Raw genomic sequence first — 17,259 nt, 5'->3', positions numbered from 1 at the left:
ACACGCCTGCCTGTCCCTTTTTTCCCTGTTCATATCCCTTACCCCCACTTTTCTTTTCCCTTTACCTGTCATCTGGAGAGCTCCAGGGAGATTTTTCTAGTAATTAAATACAGAATGGTTACGTCAGTCTGTTATACTGGTAATCTAATTTTCAAATGATTGCTTTTTTTCTTGGAACTTTTTTCTTAGTTTATAGTTTATTGAATTTAACTAACAATCTCTTTACAATTTCCTCCAAATTTTCTGGATTAATCTGGAATTCATAGCCTTTCTTTTTAACTCTTAAATTTAATTAATTGCCCATTGTCCCCTCCCTTTCTCCCTGATCACATCCCCGAAAATGAGCGGATGCGCTACGCGCTGAGCCACGGTCGCGGGTTGCCGAACACTTTGAAAAATAATGGTATGACTGGTGATGACAGGTTGACTACAACTTTATGGAGATATTAAGCCAGAAAATGATGGAGTCACACATACCTCCAGGAGAAAATGAAGAGGTTAGATTCAGGGATCTAAAGGGATAAGACAACAGCCGATAAATTGATGTACATCTCCAATGATGATACACAAAATTAACTCTTCTGTAGATAACAATCAGTGGTTTAATCGCTTGGACACTCAACTTAATGAACCAACCAATCAAAATCAATTCAAGTCTTCAAAGTTATTATGAAAACGTTATTATAAAACTTTAGATACTAGTGTAATATGCAGCTCAATGTCACTAAAAAATTACTAAAAAAACACCATTTGTAGTTTTTTTGTTGAGAATTTGCAAACTTTTAAAGTGTTTTTAATGCAATTAATTTTGTTAAAATTATTGTATATTTTATTTTATTTTTAGGAATTCGAAGAGACATCAGATATTGTATGTAGGGTAAGTTTTTTATACTTAAAAAAAAAGGCATCTAGTTTTCACTTCTTCCACCAATTCAAAAAAACAACAACGCTTTCTCGTCATTTGTATGGCCTTTGGAACATCTAAAACGATGGTTCCCAAAAAGTTTATCCGTCCGTTTTTTTGTTTGCTTGTTTGTTACTCTTATAAATATAAGAGAGGTTTTGTGTTTTATTTTGCTGAAGATTTAGTGATTTATTTGCTTTTCTTTCAGTTTTTAAATTGTATAATGATTTTCCACAGTTATGAATATGTCTGTGATTAAGTTAATGGAAGATTAATAAATTAAAAAAAAACAATTTTATATTTAATAGAAAATTTATTTGTGTTCCATTGACCTATCAATTGTATGTTTTAAACATAAATATTTTATTAAATCCTCTTTTATTTTAAAATAATACAGCATAGTTTATTTAGTAATGGTTATTCATTTCATCGTATGATAGACAGCTTTCCTTGGATATTAAAATGAAAACTTGTAAGATTAAAAACAGTTAGCCCCAAGGGGCCGAAACCGGTCTAACAAAACTGGTTTTAATTTTATGATTTTTACTTTAATATTTCTATAAAATTTCTGTAATTCGATGCTATACATGACTTTTTAGTATAGCTGAGAACTTGTTCTAATCCACCGGATATTTATTGGTTTCGAAGACATACTGGAAAGTAGCTTGAAAAGTTTTTTTTTTATAATAAACTATAACATTTTAAGCGCAGTAACTCTATAATTGATCATAGTTGTGTTTAGGTTGCTTCAGAAGGATTAGGGTTTATAGATTCACGGCATCAGTTCTGGAGCGTAGCAACTCTATAATTAATAGTTATGTTTAGGTTGCTTCAGAAGGACTGGAGTTTATAGATTCACGGCATCAGTTCTGGAGCGTAGTAACTCTATAATTAATAGTTGTGTTTAGGTTGCTTCAGAAGGACTGGAGTTTATAGATTCACGGCATCAGTTCTGGAGCGTAGCAACTCTATAATTAATAGTTATGTTTAGGTTGCTTCAGAAGGACTGGAGTTTATAGATTCACGGCATCAGTTCTGGAGCGTAGTAACTCTATAATTAATAGTTGTGTTTAGGTTGCTTCAGAAGGTTTGGAGTTTATAGATTCACATCATCAGTTCTGGAGCGTAGCAACTCTATAATTAATAGTTGTGTTTAGGTTGCTTCAGAAGGATTAGAGTTTATAGATTCACGGCATTAGTTCTGGAGCGTAGCAACTCTATAATTTATCATAGTTGTATTTAGGTTGCTTCAGAAGGATTAGAGTTTATAGATTCACGGCATTAGTTCTGGAGCGTAGCAACTCTATAATTTATCATAGTTGTATTTAGGTTGCTTCAGAAGGATTAGAGTTTATAGATTCACAGCATCAGTTCTGGAGCGTAGCAACTCTATAATTAATAGTTGTTTTTAGGTTGCTTCAGAAGGTTTGGAGTTTATAGATTCACGGCATCCAGTTCTGGAGCGTAGCAACTCTATAATTAATAGTTGTGTTTAGGTTGCTTCAGAAGGACTGGAGTTTATAAATTCACGACATCAGTTCTGGAGCGTAGTAACTCTATAATTTATAGTTGTGTTTAGGTTGCTTCAGAAGGATTAGAGTTTATAAATTCACGACATCAGTTCTGGAGCGTAGTAACTCTATAATTTATAGTTGTGTTTAGGTTGCTTCAGAAGGATTAGAGTTTATAGATTCACGGCATCAGTTCTGGAGCGTAGCAACTCTATAATTAATAGTTGTGTTTAGGTTGCTTCAGAAGCACTAGAGTTTATAGATTCACGGCATCAGTTCTGGAGCGTAGCAACTCTATAATTAATAGTTGTGTTTAGGTTGCCTCGGAAGGACTGGAGTTTATAGATTCACGGCATCAGTTCTGGGGCGTAGCAACTCTATAATTCATCATAGCTGTGTTTAGGTTGCCTCGGAAGGACTGGAGTTTATAGATTCACGGCATCAGTTCTTGGGCGTAGCAACTCTATAATTCATCATAGCTGTGTTTAGGTTGCCTCGGAAGGACTGGAGTTTATAGATTCTCGGCATCAGTTCTGGGGAAGTATCAAGTAAAGAAACAATAATCTATTAGATAATGAAATATATGTATTTTGAAGAAGAAACATTGTCTAAAAACATTGTAAATTGTTTTAATTTCTAATTTTCGTAGCTTTTTATAGTGCCTATAAAAATGACGGTATACTGGCCTAACATTTATCATTTAGAATATTTACTGGCCTGCCATTTGTAATTAAGTCTGTGTTTTGGCCTATTATTGGTCATTTGTATTGGAGGACGTCATGTTTTTTAGGCACTATAAACAGCTTCGATTTTTGTATGTACTACAATCTGTTGTAAAAGTATGATTAAATCAACTTGTTTAGCTTTAAGTATTTTTAGACAAAGGTGAAATAAAATTTCTTTCTGGTAATTCAATAATCAATGGTTTTATTATTTCAAGAATAATTACATGTAATGGTAGCGTAACAATTTCAACATTGAATCAAATTACAGAGAGGGAGGGGACATTGGGCTGCTTATTACACTAGTCCCCAAAGTTTTAAAGTTTTCTTAGTCCATAACTTACCATCTTTGGGGACTTTTGATTTTTGATTGATTGGTTTATTTAGTTGAGTGTTAAAACGTTTCAACCAATAATCATTATCTATAGAAGAGAAAGTTTTGTGTATGATTATTGGGGATGTACATTAATTTATTGGCCATTGTCTTATTATTATTTTTTACTGGATAATATATGATGATTTGCACAAGATTTACGTCGCCATAATGACCAATATCAAGCATTGCATTTATATCCAGGGAGAGTGAAGACAATGTGCCGTAAATTAAACTGGTCCCCAACGTTTTATAAACACGTTCCTCATTTGTTGGATTAAAAACTTTTGGACTATTATTAAATCTTTAAATATCCAAACTTATCTCTAGAAGGGGAAATTTTGTTTAATTCTGTCTTAACCATGACACTTTGGTTAAGTGTGACTTCCGAATTTGCGGGAAGTTCTAGAGATCTTAGTCTTACGGACAAAACCCCCAACACCAGGAACCATCAAGTTTCAACAGCAGGTTTGAGTATAGATTTATTGACACAAACTATTTCAAAGTCCTGAAATTACAAAATCAATTAATACAAAATTCCAGTTTTTATATCCACACAATATTATTTGCTTTTTAAAAATCTTTTTTTCTACGGTTAAAGAATCTTTGGGTACTTTGGCTTTAAAGGAAAATTATTTGGTTTAATAGATCCTTGTTAAATGCATAAATATAAGCACATAAAAATTACTAAAACATAATATTTGAATCATAATAAAGTTTCACGTGTAGCTGGCTAAAGCCTATAAACTTAATAAATCCGTCCTATATGCCATACAACTATTTATAAATGAAGAAAAATCTACCTGAAGTTCTTATGGTTAAAGCACCTGGCATACTAGGGTTATTCACGCACTTTGAGACCAATGATAGGCCCGACTCAATTCTCTCAATGTCCTTATCCACACACATGTAATTCAAAAGTAAAGAAACGTGGAGAGACCAAACATAAACAAAATTCAAATGCCGCTACTCTTTAGGAAAGGAAAGTCAAACAAAGACGACATTTTTTCTGAATTGGAATTGTAGAATAAGGAAATTAATTTCGATCTTGATAAACATAAAGCTTCCTTGAAAAGAGGTTAAGACAAATTCAATTTATCGTCAATTGCCTTATTCCTTCAGATCCCTGATAAAATAACACTATATGTATATCCTTATATAAAGTAGTAAGCATTTTTTGTCTGTCCCGAAGGATCTCGCTAACCACTGAACCGATATTGTTCTCCTTTAGAGTGAAGCTTCTTATAGTTCCTGGGAATGTTTAAAACTATTTTAGGGGAGGGTGTTTTCAACTCTCCTTTCCCCCCCAATTTTTTTTTACTCTTTTGAAACTCAAATTTAAAATGAAATGATGTCGACTTTTCCTCCTCCAACCAATGGGCTGTTTATTACATTACTCCCCAAAGTTGTATAATAACGTTTTCTTATATGTTTTGGTTGGTTGGTTTGGTTGGTTCATTAACTTGAGTGTCCAAATGTTTCGACCACTAATTGTAATATACAGTAGATATAAATCTATTAATTGGTCATTGTCTTATCCCTTTATATCCCTGGCATATTAACATCCAAAAGACAATCTTGAAATGACAAAAGCTCCGGAAACATTAATTGTACATAAATCTTGTAAATCACTTGACTTGGGGTGCTGTCATTTCTACCACTAGCAAAAATGCTCATATAGAGTAGTTGCACCATTAATTAAAAAAAGATTGTTAATCAATTTTGGCATTCTAAACAAAAATGAATATGAACTGGAGTTATAATTATATTTTTTTGTGTATGTAAAAGATGTATTAAAAATTATGGATGATATAATAGTAGTATTTTTGTCTAAATGTAAGTCTACAATTCTATAAATAACAATACTGTGAATATGACAGTGTAATTACTGTACTTTTTACAGTGGCGTGCGAACCGAAGGGGGCATTTGGGGCAATCGCCCCCCCATAGCGACCAAAACGCCCCCCCCTGCCCCCCCCTAGCAACCGCCCCCCCTGCCCCCCCCTAAATGTTAAAAAATGCCCCATTTTGCCCCCCCCCTGGTCAACAAAAATGCCCCTTTTTGCCCCCTACCCTACAAAAAGCAAAACTATCCCAGTTTCCAAAAAAAAAGATCAAGAAATACTCAAAAAAAAAAATTTTTGGCGCTTCGCGCCAAACAGACAGTTACTATTCATTTAACCTTACCAAATTTATTAATTAGTGTAGAAATTAGGTTATAATCTTTTTTCACTGAACATAACAAACCAGGTTATAGGAAGTATTTTATTTTGTATAATATAAACTTTTTACCAAAGAAATTTTATACATCCCCAATGATGATACACAAAATTACCCCTTATATAGATTACAATTAGTGGATGAAATGTATGGAAACTCGACTTAATTAACCAACCAATCAAAATTCCATTAAAGTCCCCAAAGTTGTTGAGCCAACGAATAAGAAAATTTTATATGAAATATTGGGGACTAGTGTAATAAATAGCCAAAAACCCCTCCCTCCCTGCATATTTGAAGAGCAAAATTTGCGTTTCGCGCCCTTCCAAATGGTTTCTGCTATGAAATATTGGGGACTAGTGTAATAAATAGCCCAAAAACCCCTCCCTCCCTGCATATTTGAAGAAAAAAATTTGCGCTCCGCGCCCTTCCAAATGGTTTCTGCTATGAAATATTGGGGACTAGTGTAATAAATAGCCCAAAAACCCCTCCCTCCCTGCATATTTGAAGAACAAAATTTGCGTTTTGCGCCCTTCCAAATGGTTTCTGCTATGAAATATTGGGGACTAGTGTAATAAATAGCCCAAAAACCCCTCCCTCCCTGCATATTTGAAGAAAAAAATTTGCGCTTCGCACCCTTCCAAATGGTTTCTGCTATGAAATATTGGGGACTAGTGTAATAAATAGCCCTAAAACACCTTTCCTCCCTGCATATTTGAAGAAAAAAATTTGCGCTTCGCGCCCTTCCAAATGGTTTCTGCTATGAAATATTGGGGACTAGTGTAATAAATAGCCCAAAAACCCCTCCCTCCCTGCATATTTGAAGAAAAAAATTTGCGCTTCGCGCCCTTCCAAATGGTTTCTGCTTTTTATCACAATGAAAGGACAAGTAATTTTTTTTTATTTTTTACACAGTTCATTATATCTTTAGTTTTTATGGTATGATAAATTTTTTTTGTGGATTATAATATTAAAAAAAAAATTTTTTTCGCTGTTTCGAGCATCCTGTATGTAATTTACTTTGACTGTCATCACACAACATACAGGAAAAAGGATTTGTGACTTTTTCTTCCTAAAATATATATTTATTTCAACAGATGCTCTTTAAATCTACTTGTCTGTATTCTTATTAATGATTTTTTGTGCTTTGCTACTTACAGATGTTGTCATCCTTGTTGTCAAACAATAAAGAAATATTTAATATCATTTTTTCATATTAGGTTAATTTTTGGTAAATTATTTCCAAAATGAGTGTTTTTATCTCCCCCCCCCCCCAATTTTTTTTAATGGGGTTATTCATCCTTCCTGCTGAGATTTTATAACATCCCCTTCCACCCATTAAAAATGTTTTGTGGTGGAGAGGGGGGGGGGGGGGAAAGGTTAATTTATCTTCTGTACTATTTTTTCGAAGATGCTTTCTAGCTCCCTTCCCTTCGGTCATTGCAGGGTGGGGAGAAGGGATGGGGGAGAAGAGATGGGGGGGAAGAGATGGGGGGGAAGAGATAGGGGAGGAAGAGGTGGGGGATATAAATGGGAAATAGGGATGGGGGAAGGGATGGGGAAGAAGGGATAAGGACTAGGAGGCCCATAATCAAATAATCCCACCCCTTAAAACGCCCTTATTTAAAATTAGTATATACAATCAAAATGCCCCCCCCTAAAGCAAAGTGCCCCCCCGGGGCACTTTGATTTAGGGGGGGGCAAAATTTTACAAAATCTTCAAAATGCCCCCCCCTAGACAAAGTGCTTCGCACGCCACTGACTTTTTATACCCGCTATACCCGCTAAAATGAATGTGAATTTGAAAATAAAAGTGTATTTATCACAGTTAAATCATTGTGTTTATGACAGTAGGATGATTGTTTTTGTTGTTGCTAGTCGTAGATCCGCCATGTACCCCTTGACTTTCTCACATTTAAAGTGAGCAATAATATCATTAACATAATTAAATTATATTGTCTCCTACGAACAGGGAGGGAGGGGACATTGGGCTTTTTATTTTACTTGTCCCCAACGTTTTATAATAACTTTTTGTTATTCATTGGCTTAACAACTTTGGGGACCTTTATTGAATTTTGATTGGTTGATTTATTTAGTTGAGTGTCCAAACGTTTCAACCACTTATTATAAAATACAGAAAGAGTAATTTTGTGTACATTAATCAACTTATCGGCCATTGTCTTATCCCTTTAGATCCCTGCCAGGGAAAGGTATTAAAGCTTTTGATTATGCTATTTGTGAAGAAATAAGGATGAAAACATCCATAAAAGCGGAGCTCTGAAACGGTACGATAAACAAACAATAACTCTTGTAGAATGTCAGAACTGATAAAGCATAATATTATTGCTTAAGTCTACTGTTACAAAATTTGTTGCATAACTGCTTAAATACATGATACTGTTTAAGGGCATGCTGACATTTTTAGGACTTGATTAGAGAGATTTTTAACTTATAACATTGTACCTTGTTGTAATATGAATCAGTATTCCAAAAATCATAAAAAAATTTTGTTAAAAAAGTAAAAAAAACAGTCTGTTTTAAATGGACTTTCTGTTTAGAGTTATAGAGTTGCTGCGCTTTCTATGTCGTACCTAACTGTTATAGGAATCAGCATGCAAAGTTTGAGATCGATAGGACAATTCTAACATGACTAGTTTAATTAAAAGAGCTAACCGTTCCGGACGTACAAACGGACCGACCCTAATTTTAATTTGGAAAGAAAATTGAAATGAAAATTAAACTAAAATATTAAAAATGATATTAATTGGTTATATCCTACCCAGTCTCTGATAGCCTCTACCATTACATTGATCCAGGGATCCAAGGGATAAGACAAATTGATGTACATCCCAAAAGATGATACACAAAATTACCCCTTCTGTAAAACAGAATTAGGGGTTGAAACTTTTGGACACTAACCAATCAATATTCAATAAAAGTCACCAAAGTTGTTAGGCTGACGAATAAGAAAACGTTATTATTTAACATTGGGGACTAATGCCCCCCTCCTCCCTGATATTAAGCATTGAAACAGGAAATTGGTAGGGATAAATGGTTAGGTGAAAATGGGGAAAATTTGTCGCTTGTAGCTTGCTAATATGTACCTCTTGTATTGGTCAGTTCGTACATCAGTATGAGTGAAGGGAATGGGATCAATTTAAAATAAATTTTTTGTAACCATACAATACTGTGTCTTGATACAGTTTATAACCGAATTTTTCAAGCAACAACGAATGCACTCCTATAAATCACCAAACCTTAAAAACTAACTAATTATGTTACACTAGCGGCTTCGCCCCTAGCCTCTAGGGGCTTTATTTCTGAAGGTTCAGGGGAGAATTTTAAAAATTTTGATTACATTTTTTTTAGATATTTTTGTATTTTATAACATTTATTACTCTTTATATCATTTTATAACTCTTTATAACATTTTATAACTCTTTATAACTTTTTATATTAATTTATATTGATTTATATTATTTAAAACCTTTGAAATATTTCTTTTTTTATTGTTTTTTAAAATTTCTTTGCCATTAGTCTTTTTGGGGCTTCGCCCCCACAGGAGAAGGAAGTTTTCACAATCTTTTTGAATTTGATAAAACAAAGTTTAAAAGAAGAAAAGAAATTTAAAAAGAAGAAAAATAATTGAAAATATAAAGAAAATATAAAAAGTATAAAAAAGTATAAAAAAATATAAAAATTTATAAGAATATATAAAAATATATATAAAAACATTAAAATTAGAAAAAAAATATGAAATTTTTTTTTGGGGGTGGAAATTTTTATTTTAGGGGGGGTTGGGGGTGTCCCACCCCCCAAGAAAATAGCTTAAAACCACCACAGGACCAATAGGTATATACCCTGAAGGGTAGAAACCAATTGGTTCAGTGGTTACCGAGATCTTAAGCTTCAGACGGACGGACAGACAGACGGACGGACGGACGGACAGACATCAAGCTACTTTGTATTATAGATAGATTTTTCTAATTCCAAAATAAATTTTTTTTTCAAGTGCTGCCACTCTATAAATGTATGTAACATTGTAAATGTTGTTTGTGCGACTTTTTAATGTTTATGATAGTGGATTTCTATTTTTATTATTTCATATCATGAATAAAATGACTTAATTATGTATTATTTACATTTATTTTAGTTAAGAATTTGTAAAAAAAATATTTCATTTCAAGACGACAAATGAAAAGCAGGGAAGTTTTAATGCATATTTCAAAATATTTATATATCTTTAAATAGTAAACTTTTTATAAATCAAATAAATTCAATAATGACCTTATTGGCCTTTTCTGGTTCCTGAAGATTATAATTGTAAAATAACAGTGAAGTATCAGTCAAAATATCCTGTATTATAGTCGAACATAATAACTATGAAACCAGCGTTTAATTCTATCATATAATTATCAGAGAGAGGGGATAATGTGCTGTTTATTACACTAGTCCCCAAAGTTTTATATTAATGTTTTCTTATTCGTTGGCTTAACAACTTTTATTAAAATTTTATTGGTTGCTTTATTATGATGAGTGTCCAAACGTTTCAACCACTATTTGTATTCTCTAGAAGGTGTGATTATATGTATTAACAATGGGTATGTACATCAATTTATCAGCCATTGTCTCATCCCTTTAGATCCCTGTATAATTATGGTTTTCATTGTCAATATATAAACATTCTTTTATGACACTTAAATTGGTATTATTTAAAACCTTTTTTTATTGACAAAAGTGACATTTTTCGCGACTTTCACTTTTTTTCGTTGATAGATTTTGAAAAGCAAATTTGCCCAAATTGTAGGTTAAGACAATCAAATTATCAAAAATGCCAATGTTTAAAAAGTGCTTTTAGAAAAGAGACTTTAAGAGTTTTAATTTTCATTCTATAAAAATATCTTCTATCCTATTAAATAAAGTAGTAAGGTCTTTTTTTGATTGAAGCTGAAGATTTCAATTACTACTGAACCGCTTCAGGTCACTTTTTTTTTAGGTAAGCTTCACATAGGTAATGTAATAGTTTTAGCCCATTCTATTTTCAGATTTAAGTCGTGGGATGAGTTTAAGCTATTTTGTAACCCCTCTCTCCCTTTTCGTATTCAGAGCTCCTAGATGCAAGGGGCGGAGCCACTAGTCCTTAAAATAAAATAAAAAAAATCACTATCTGTCTATATGTTTACCGAAGGATCTCGCTAACCAATGAATCGATATGGATTTCCTTTACAGGGTAGCTTCTCAAACCAATCAAAATTTAATAAAAGTCCCTAAGGTTGTTTAGCCAACGAATAAGAAAACTTTGATTTAAAGCTTTGGGGACTAGTGTAATAAACAGTCCAATGTCCCCTCCCTCCCTAAATCTTCATATATTTATGAGAACCTAATAAATTTGTCCTAAGAAGAAATATTCACAATATATTTATAATTTGAAACGAGAAGTGCACCAAAATTTCTGTTCAGACTGTCAGAAAAAAAACAAGAATGACAACACTTTAAAGGCAAAGCTCTGAAACGGTAGGAAAAACGAACATTAACACTTCTAGAGTGTCAGAACTGAATAAACAGAATATTAATGTATAAGTAAAAACAAAAATATATGAAAATTTGTTGCAAAACTGCTTAATTACAGGATACTGTTTAAGGACATAATTACATTATAGAGAGGTACAAAATCAACATGTTTCAATGGACGTACGGACTTCTGGTATCGATTTTTGAAATGCGCTTCCGAAATAGTACATAACTGTTTGAGGAATCATCATGCAAAGATTGAAATCAATAGGACAATTCTAACCTGTTTAGATTAACGAAAAAAGCTAATTGTCCCGGACGAACCGACCCTAATTATAGAAAAGCAAACATTTATATTTTGAAAAGAAAAGTGCAGCAAAATTTTGTTCAGACTATCAAAAAAAATCTCCATTGTAAGTTTGTTGCAAAACTGCTTAAATACAGGATAATAACATTCATATTAAGGACATACATACTTTTTAGGAATTGATTATAGAGAAGCTTAGCTTTTAACATTGTACTATGTTGTCCTAGGAATCAGTATTCCAAAGATCAGATGAATATGATAATTATATCATATCTTAAAAGTTTTTGTCAAAAAAGCTAAATATCGGTAAGTTTGTAATGGACGTAAGGACTTTCTGTTATCAATTATCGAAATGCTACGCTTCCTGAATCGTACATAACTGTTTGAGGAATCATCATGGAAAGAATGAAAGCTATAGGACAATTCTGACATGTAGTAATTAACGTACAGAGCTAACCGTTTCAGGCCGAAGGACCTACCCAAATTTTAAAAAGCCCCGCTGTTAAAAAGAGAACTGCAGCAAAATTTCTGTTCAGACTGTCAAAGAAAAAAAACTGTCCAAGGTCGCAATGTTAGTAATATTTACACCAGTTGTAAACATGTCACAGGCTTTAACATAGAGATCTTGCACTGGTGGTCATACAGTACGGTTAATCTTGTATTTAGCAAATTTATAATTTTTCAAGTAAATCTTATTGTTTACTTGAAAGGTATATCTCTTAGCCATAGGTAAATGAAGGATAATTGAATCCCCCCCCCCTAACATTGCAATATACACATGACTGAAAAAAATCTTTTAACCTTTTTATAGTGCCTATAAAAAATACATAAAATATAAATCACCAATGATAAGCCAATACACAAACTAAATAACTAATGACAGGCCAGAATATATTTTAATTAACCAGTGGTAGGCCACTATCACGTCATTTTCTATATTCACTATAAGTAGCTTCAGAATCTTATATAAATAGCACAACAAAAAATTCTTATATTATGCTGTTTTAAATAAGCATCTAACCTTTTTTCCCTCAGTCACTCATCCACCTCCATTTTGTTATCTCTCAATCCTTTACCATTCTTCTACAATAGACAATATAATTATAGACCATTCAGAAAATCCTTCACCATTCTTCTACAATAGACAACATAGCCATAGACCATTCAGAAAATCCTTTACCATTCTTCTACAATAGACAATATAATCATAGACCATTCAGAAAATCCTTTACCATACTTCTACAATAGACAACATAATCATAGACCATTCAAAAAATCCTTTACCATTCTTCTACAACAGACAACACAATCATAGACCATTTAGATAATCCTTCTTAACCATTCTTCTACAATAGACAATATAATCTAAGACCATTCAGAAAATCCTTTGTCATTCTTCTACAATAGACAACATAATCATAGACCATTCAGAAAATCCTTTACTATTCTTCTACAATAGACAACATAATAATAGACCATTCAGAAAATCATTTACTATTCTTCTACAATAGACAATATAATCATAGACCATTCAGGAAATCCCTTACCATTCTTCTACAATAGACAATATAATCATAGACCATTCAGGAAATCCCTTACCATTCTTCTACAATAGACAATATAATCATAGACCATTCAGAAAATCATTTACTATTCTTCTACAATAGACAACATAATAATAGACCATTCAGAAAATCATTTACTATTCTTCTACAATAGACAATATAATCATAGACCATTCAGAAAATCCTTTATCATTCTTCTACAATAGACAATATAATCATAGACCATTCAGAAAATCCTTTACCATTTTTCTACAATAGACAACATAATCATAGACCATTCAGAAAATCATTTACCATTCTTCTACAATAGACAATATAGTCATAGACCATTCAGAAAATCCTTTACCAGTCTTCTACAATAGACAATATAATCATAGACCATTTAGAAAATCCTTTACCATTCTTCTACAATAGAAAACCAACTCATAGACCATTCAGAAAAGCCTTTTCCATTTTTCTACAATAGACAACACATTCATAGACCATTCAGAAAATCCTTTTCTCGTATTCACGGCACCTAGGGGCTAAAAACTGGTTTTAATAATCTTATATTTGTACACTCTATATCCACGGAAAGCCGTTTATAATACGATGCGAGAAATAACTATACCATTCTTTTACAACAGACAACATACTCATAGACCATACAGAAAAAGGTTACTAGGACTTGATCATTAATCAAAACCATTTTTATCTAATAATTGTAAAAGAAAATTCGGTCTTTGAATATCAGCCACTAGGATCGAAAATATTAACACAACCAAGTCAGTACAAAAGAGCAGAAAACATTTTGCTAGCAGACGAAAAAGGTCCCCAACACTGGATCCAGATAGTTATCTGGATTATATCTCTATAATTATACATTTATTTTGTATTTGCTGTGCTACTCATGTATATGATTGTCCTTACTAAAGTTTCATTGCCCCCCCCCCTCACTCTCCTCCACCCACCCACCTAGCACCTAAGTTGTTTCTTGAATGAAAAGTTATACCTTCTACAAAAATTGATAGGCTAAGTGTAGATATTCGAGTATATTTTTAAAAGTGACGATTTTTTATAATTAGGATCGGTCTGTTTTTATGTGATATAATTATCCTATTAATACTGATTCCTATTACAACAAGGTACAATGTTATAAGCGAAGCATCTCTATAATCATGTTCTTAAAATGTAAGTATTTTCTTAAACATTCTCCTGTATTTAAGCAGTTTTACGACAAATTTACTTACACTTTTATGTTGACTTTTATACATCTATATTCAGATTAATCATTTATCACACTCTACAAGTGGTAATGTTCGTTTGCCCTACTATTTCAGAGCTTCGCCTTATGGATGTTGTCATCCTTGATCCACATAGATCCGGCTTGGCTGCTGGAGCGGACGGCCTTTGGTGCAGCTGGTGATTGTTTACTTACTAATGGTTGCGGCTGCAGATTATTGAATAACTGGGGCCAACAATCTAATAAAAAAAGTCAACTAATCCTAAAAATAAGATCGTGAAAATAATATTTTTATCCATTTTAAGTTTTTCTACATCAAATTCGTAAGCAGTAATCGTTATCAATAAAGAAAACATTAAATTATCTGTGTTAAGCCTACGCAGCCTCACCTGTCCTATTCTGTCCATCTTAGAGTCTGGTGTGGTCGCAACTTAGCAACATTTTTTGGAGTCGTAAGCAGTAATTGTTATTAACAAAGAAACTTGTGAATTATCCATGTTAAGCCTACGCAGCCTCACCTGTCCTATTCTGTCCATCTTAGACTCTGGTGCGGTCGCAACTTTGCAATATTTTTGAGAGTTGTAAGCAGTAATTGTTATCAACAAAGAAACTTGTGAATTATAAAAAATGACGTTATACAAATGGAATGACCAATGATAGGCAAATACAGATACTAAATTACCAATGGCAGTCCAGTATACATTTTAATTGACCAATGGTAGGCAAGTATGACGTCATTTTTTATAGGTAATATAAAAAGCTCTTTCTATGTTTACCAGGAGCCACATCCCCTAGGGAAAGAGGAAGTGGGGGTTGATATATAAACAACCAAATAGCCTAAAACATGACCTGGACTATATGAAGATTCATTTTAAAAGTTTTAGATCATTTGGTTGAACCATTTGTGAGATTTTATTAGACACATTTCATCCAGCTATTTTAGCAGAAAGAATTTTTACATAGGAATCAAGTATTTTTAGTATTTAAAAAAAAAAATTCAGCTTGTTTAAATAAAGCAACACCATCTCCCCCATCCATGTTGACCTCTCCATCCTCCCTCCCCTTGTTGTATGTAAGTCCAATGAGCACAGAAATAGAAAGATATATGATTTAGAGTTTTCATTATTTTTTTCAAAACATTTATGAAATTTTAAAGTAATAGAATAGATAGGATCGAAAGGGGTTAAATAATTGTATGCCAATGGGATGGGGAACCTGTTCCGACCTCTTATTGGGTCTTTGAATATCAGCCAATAACGTCGGAAATGTTAACACACAGCCAAGTCGGTACAAAAGAGTAGAAAGCAATTTGTTAGCAAACGAAAAAGGTCCCCACCACTGGAATATCCAAATGACCATTTTAAAAGACAAAATCCATGAAATATTTTTGCTGAATGGCTACGCCCTTGTTCCCTGACTTGGAGAATATCTGGCAGAGAAAATAAAAAGAGTTATATGGCCCCCAATTCATCTTGTGTCAAAGTATTTAAAGGTTATCATAATAAAGGTATTGTGTCCATTCATTGGGTGAGGGGGGGGGGGAGCCAGGGATTTAAAGGGATGAGACAATGGCCGGTAAATTGGTATTTATCCTTAATAATGATACACAAAATTAACCCTTCTGTAAATTACAATTAGTTATTGAAACGAATGGACACTCAACTTAATGATTCAACCAATAAAATCCCCCAAACTTGTGCCAACGCATAAGAAAACGTTGTAAGAAAACTTTGGGGACTAGTGTAATAAACAGCCCAATGTCCCCTCCCTCCCTGGGGGGGGGGGGGAGGGAGCACACGCATATTATTATGGTAATTGGCTTCCACCTTGGCTACAGAAATGGATGTAGAATATACGTGGATATTATGACGACAGGAGAAAAGTTTGTCATCAATTTAGGGTGCAATACCCCCTCGCTTAAATTGGTCGGGCTGCTTATTCCGTAGGATGGAAAGGGATGGGCTAAAGGAAGAGGATGGAGGAGATCGTTTTTTTAGCCCGCTACAGAGTTCAGTTAATTATAGAACATAGAAAAGTGGTGTAGGATCCAAGTAATAATAAATCCATTGATACAGAGTCTGTATAGTATAGTGCTACTTGACTCATTATAGGTAATTTAGGAAGATATTTAGTTTATTATGGGCTGAATGGTTAATTTTGACCTTCAAAATATTCTTCCATATTTTTACATTAATTGAAAAATTATCTGGAAGGATACAATTTATTTTTTCTTAAGATAATTGGCAATATCATTCAGACAACCAACTCTTTAAACAAGAATATTTCAAGTTACTTGCAGATAAGTATCATTCTTAGACTCTTTTGTATGACACTTCTCTGAATCTAGCTTTTTATTTTCACTTCAAACAGGGCTCTAGGGTTAATGCATTTTTGTTACGTACATTGGTACAAAAATTGTAACTAAATGAACAAAAATTATTAAATTGTCTACAGAGTTCTTAGTATTTGAAAATTAATGGAATGTCCACTTAAAACCCCGCAGGGGGTATAATTTTCTAACACTTCTTTCTTATTTAGTCTTTTAAAAGGATTCAAAATGCAAGGACATATATTTTTTTTAACTCTTACTTTATACATCTTAATTGGAACTGATGATCTATTTTTATAGAGAAACATATGTATTCCATCAATAAAGAAAGTTAAAAAATTAAACTGTGTTTTTAGTATATAATAATATAATATGAAGTAGTAAGTTTTTTTTTGTCTGTACCGAAAGATCTCGTTTGCCACTGAACCAATATGGTTCTTTTTTTATAGTTCCTGAAATGGTTTTAGTCTATTTTTTTGCCCTTCCATATCCCTTCGAATATAGAATATATGCTAGGGACACAGCCACTAGTATAATTATAAAGAAGCTTAGCTGGAAAAAAAATGTGCATATATGCATCCCTTCTGTCTGATGTAAA

The 17,259-nt window shown here is 32.9% G+C and overlaps 1 long non-coding RNA gene across 1 annotated transcript; it reads left to right on the top strand.

Annotated features, from left to right (window-relative positions):
- Positions 1 to 421: 421 nt before the first annotated feature.
- Positions 422 to 1,777, top strand: LOC145318192 (uncharacterized). Its single transcript, XR_013879247.1, has 3 exons — positions 422 to 497; positions 845 to 877; positions 1,730 to 1,777. It is a non-coding gene; the product is annotated as an uncharacterized LOC145318192 (long non-coding RNA).
- Positions 1,778 to 17,259: the final 15,482 nt, after the last annotated feature.

Source organism: Acartia tonsa, chromosome 4 (assembly GCF_053477335.1).
Source record: "Acartia tonsa isolate MP-2025a chromosome 4, ASM5347733v1, whole genome shotgun sequence".
NCBI classification, from domain to species: domain Eukaryota; kingdom Metazoa; phylum Arthropoda; class Copepoda; order Calanoida; family Acartiidae; genus Acartia; species Acartia tonsa.
Note: the sequence above shows the minus strand (reverse complement) of the source record. Positions and strands in the feature narration are given on the sequence as shown.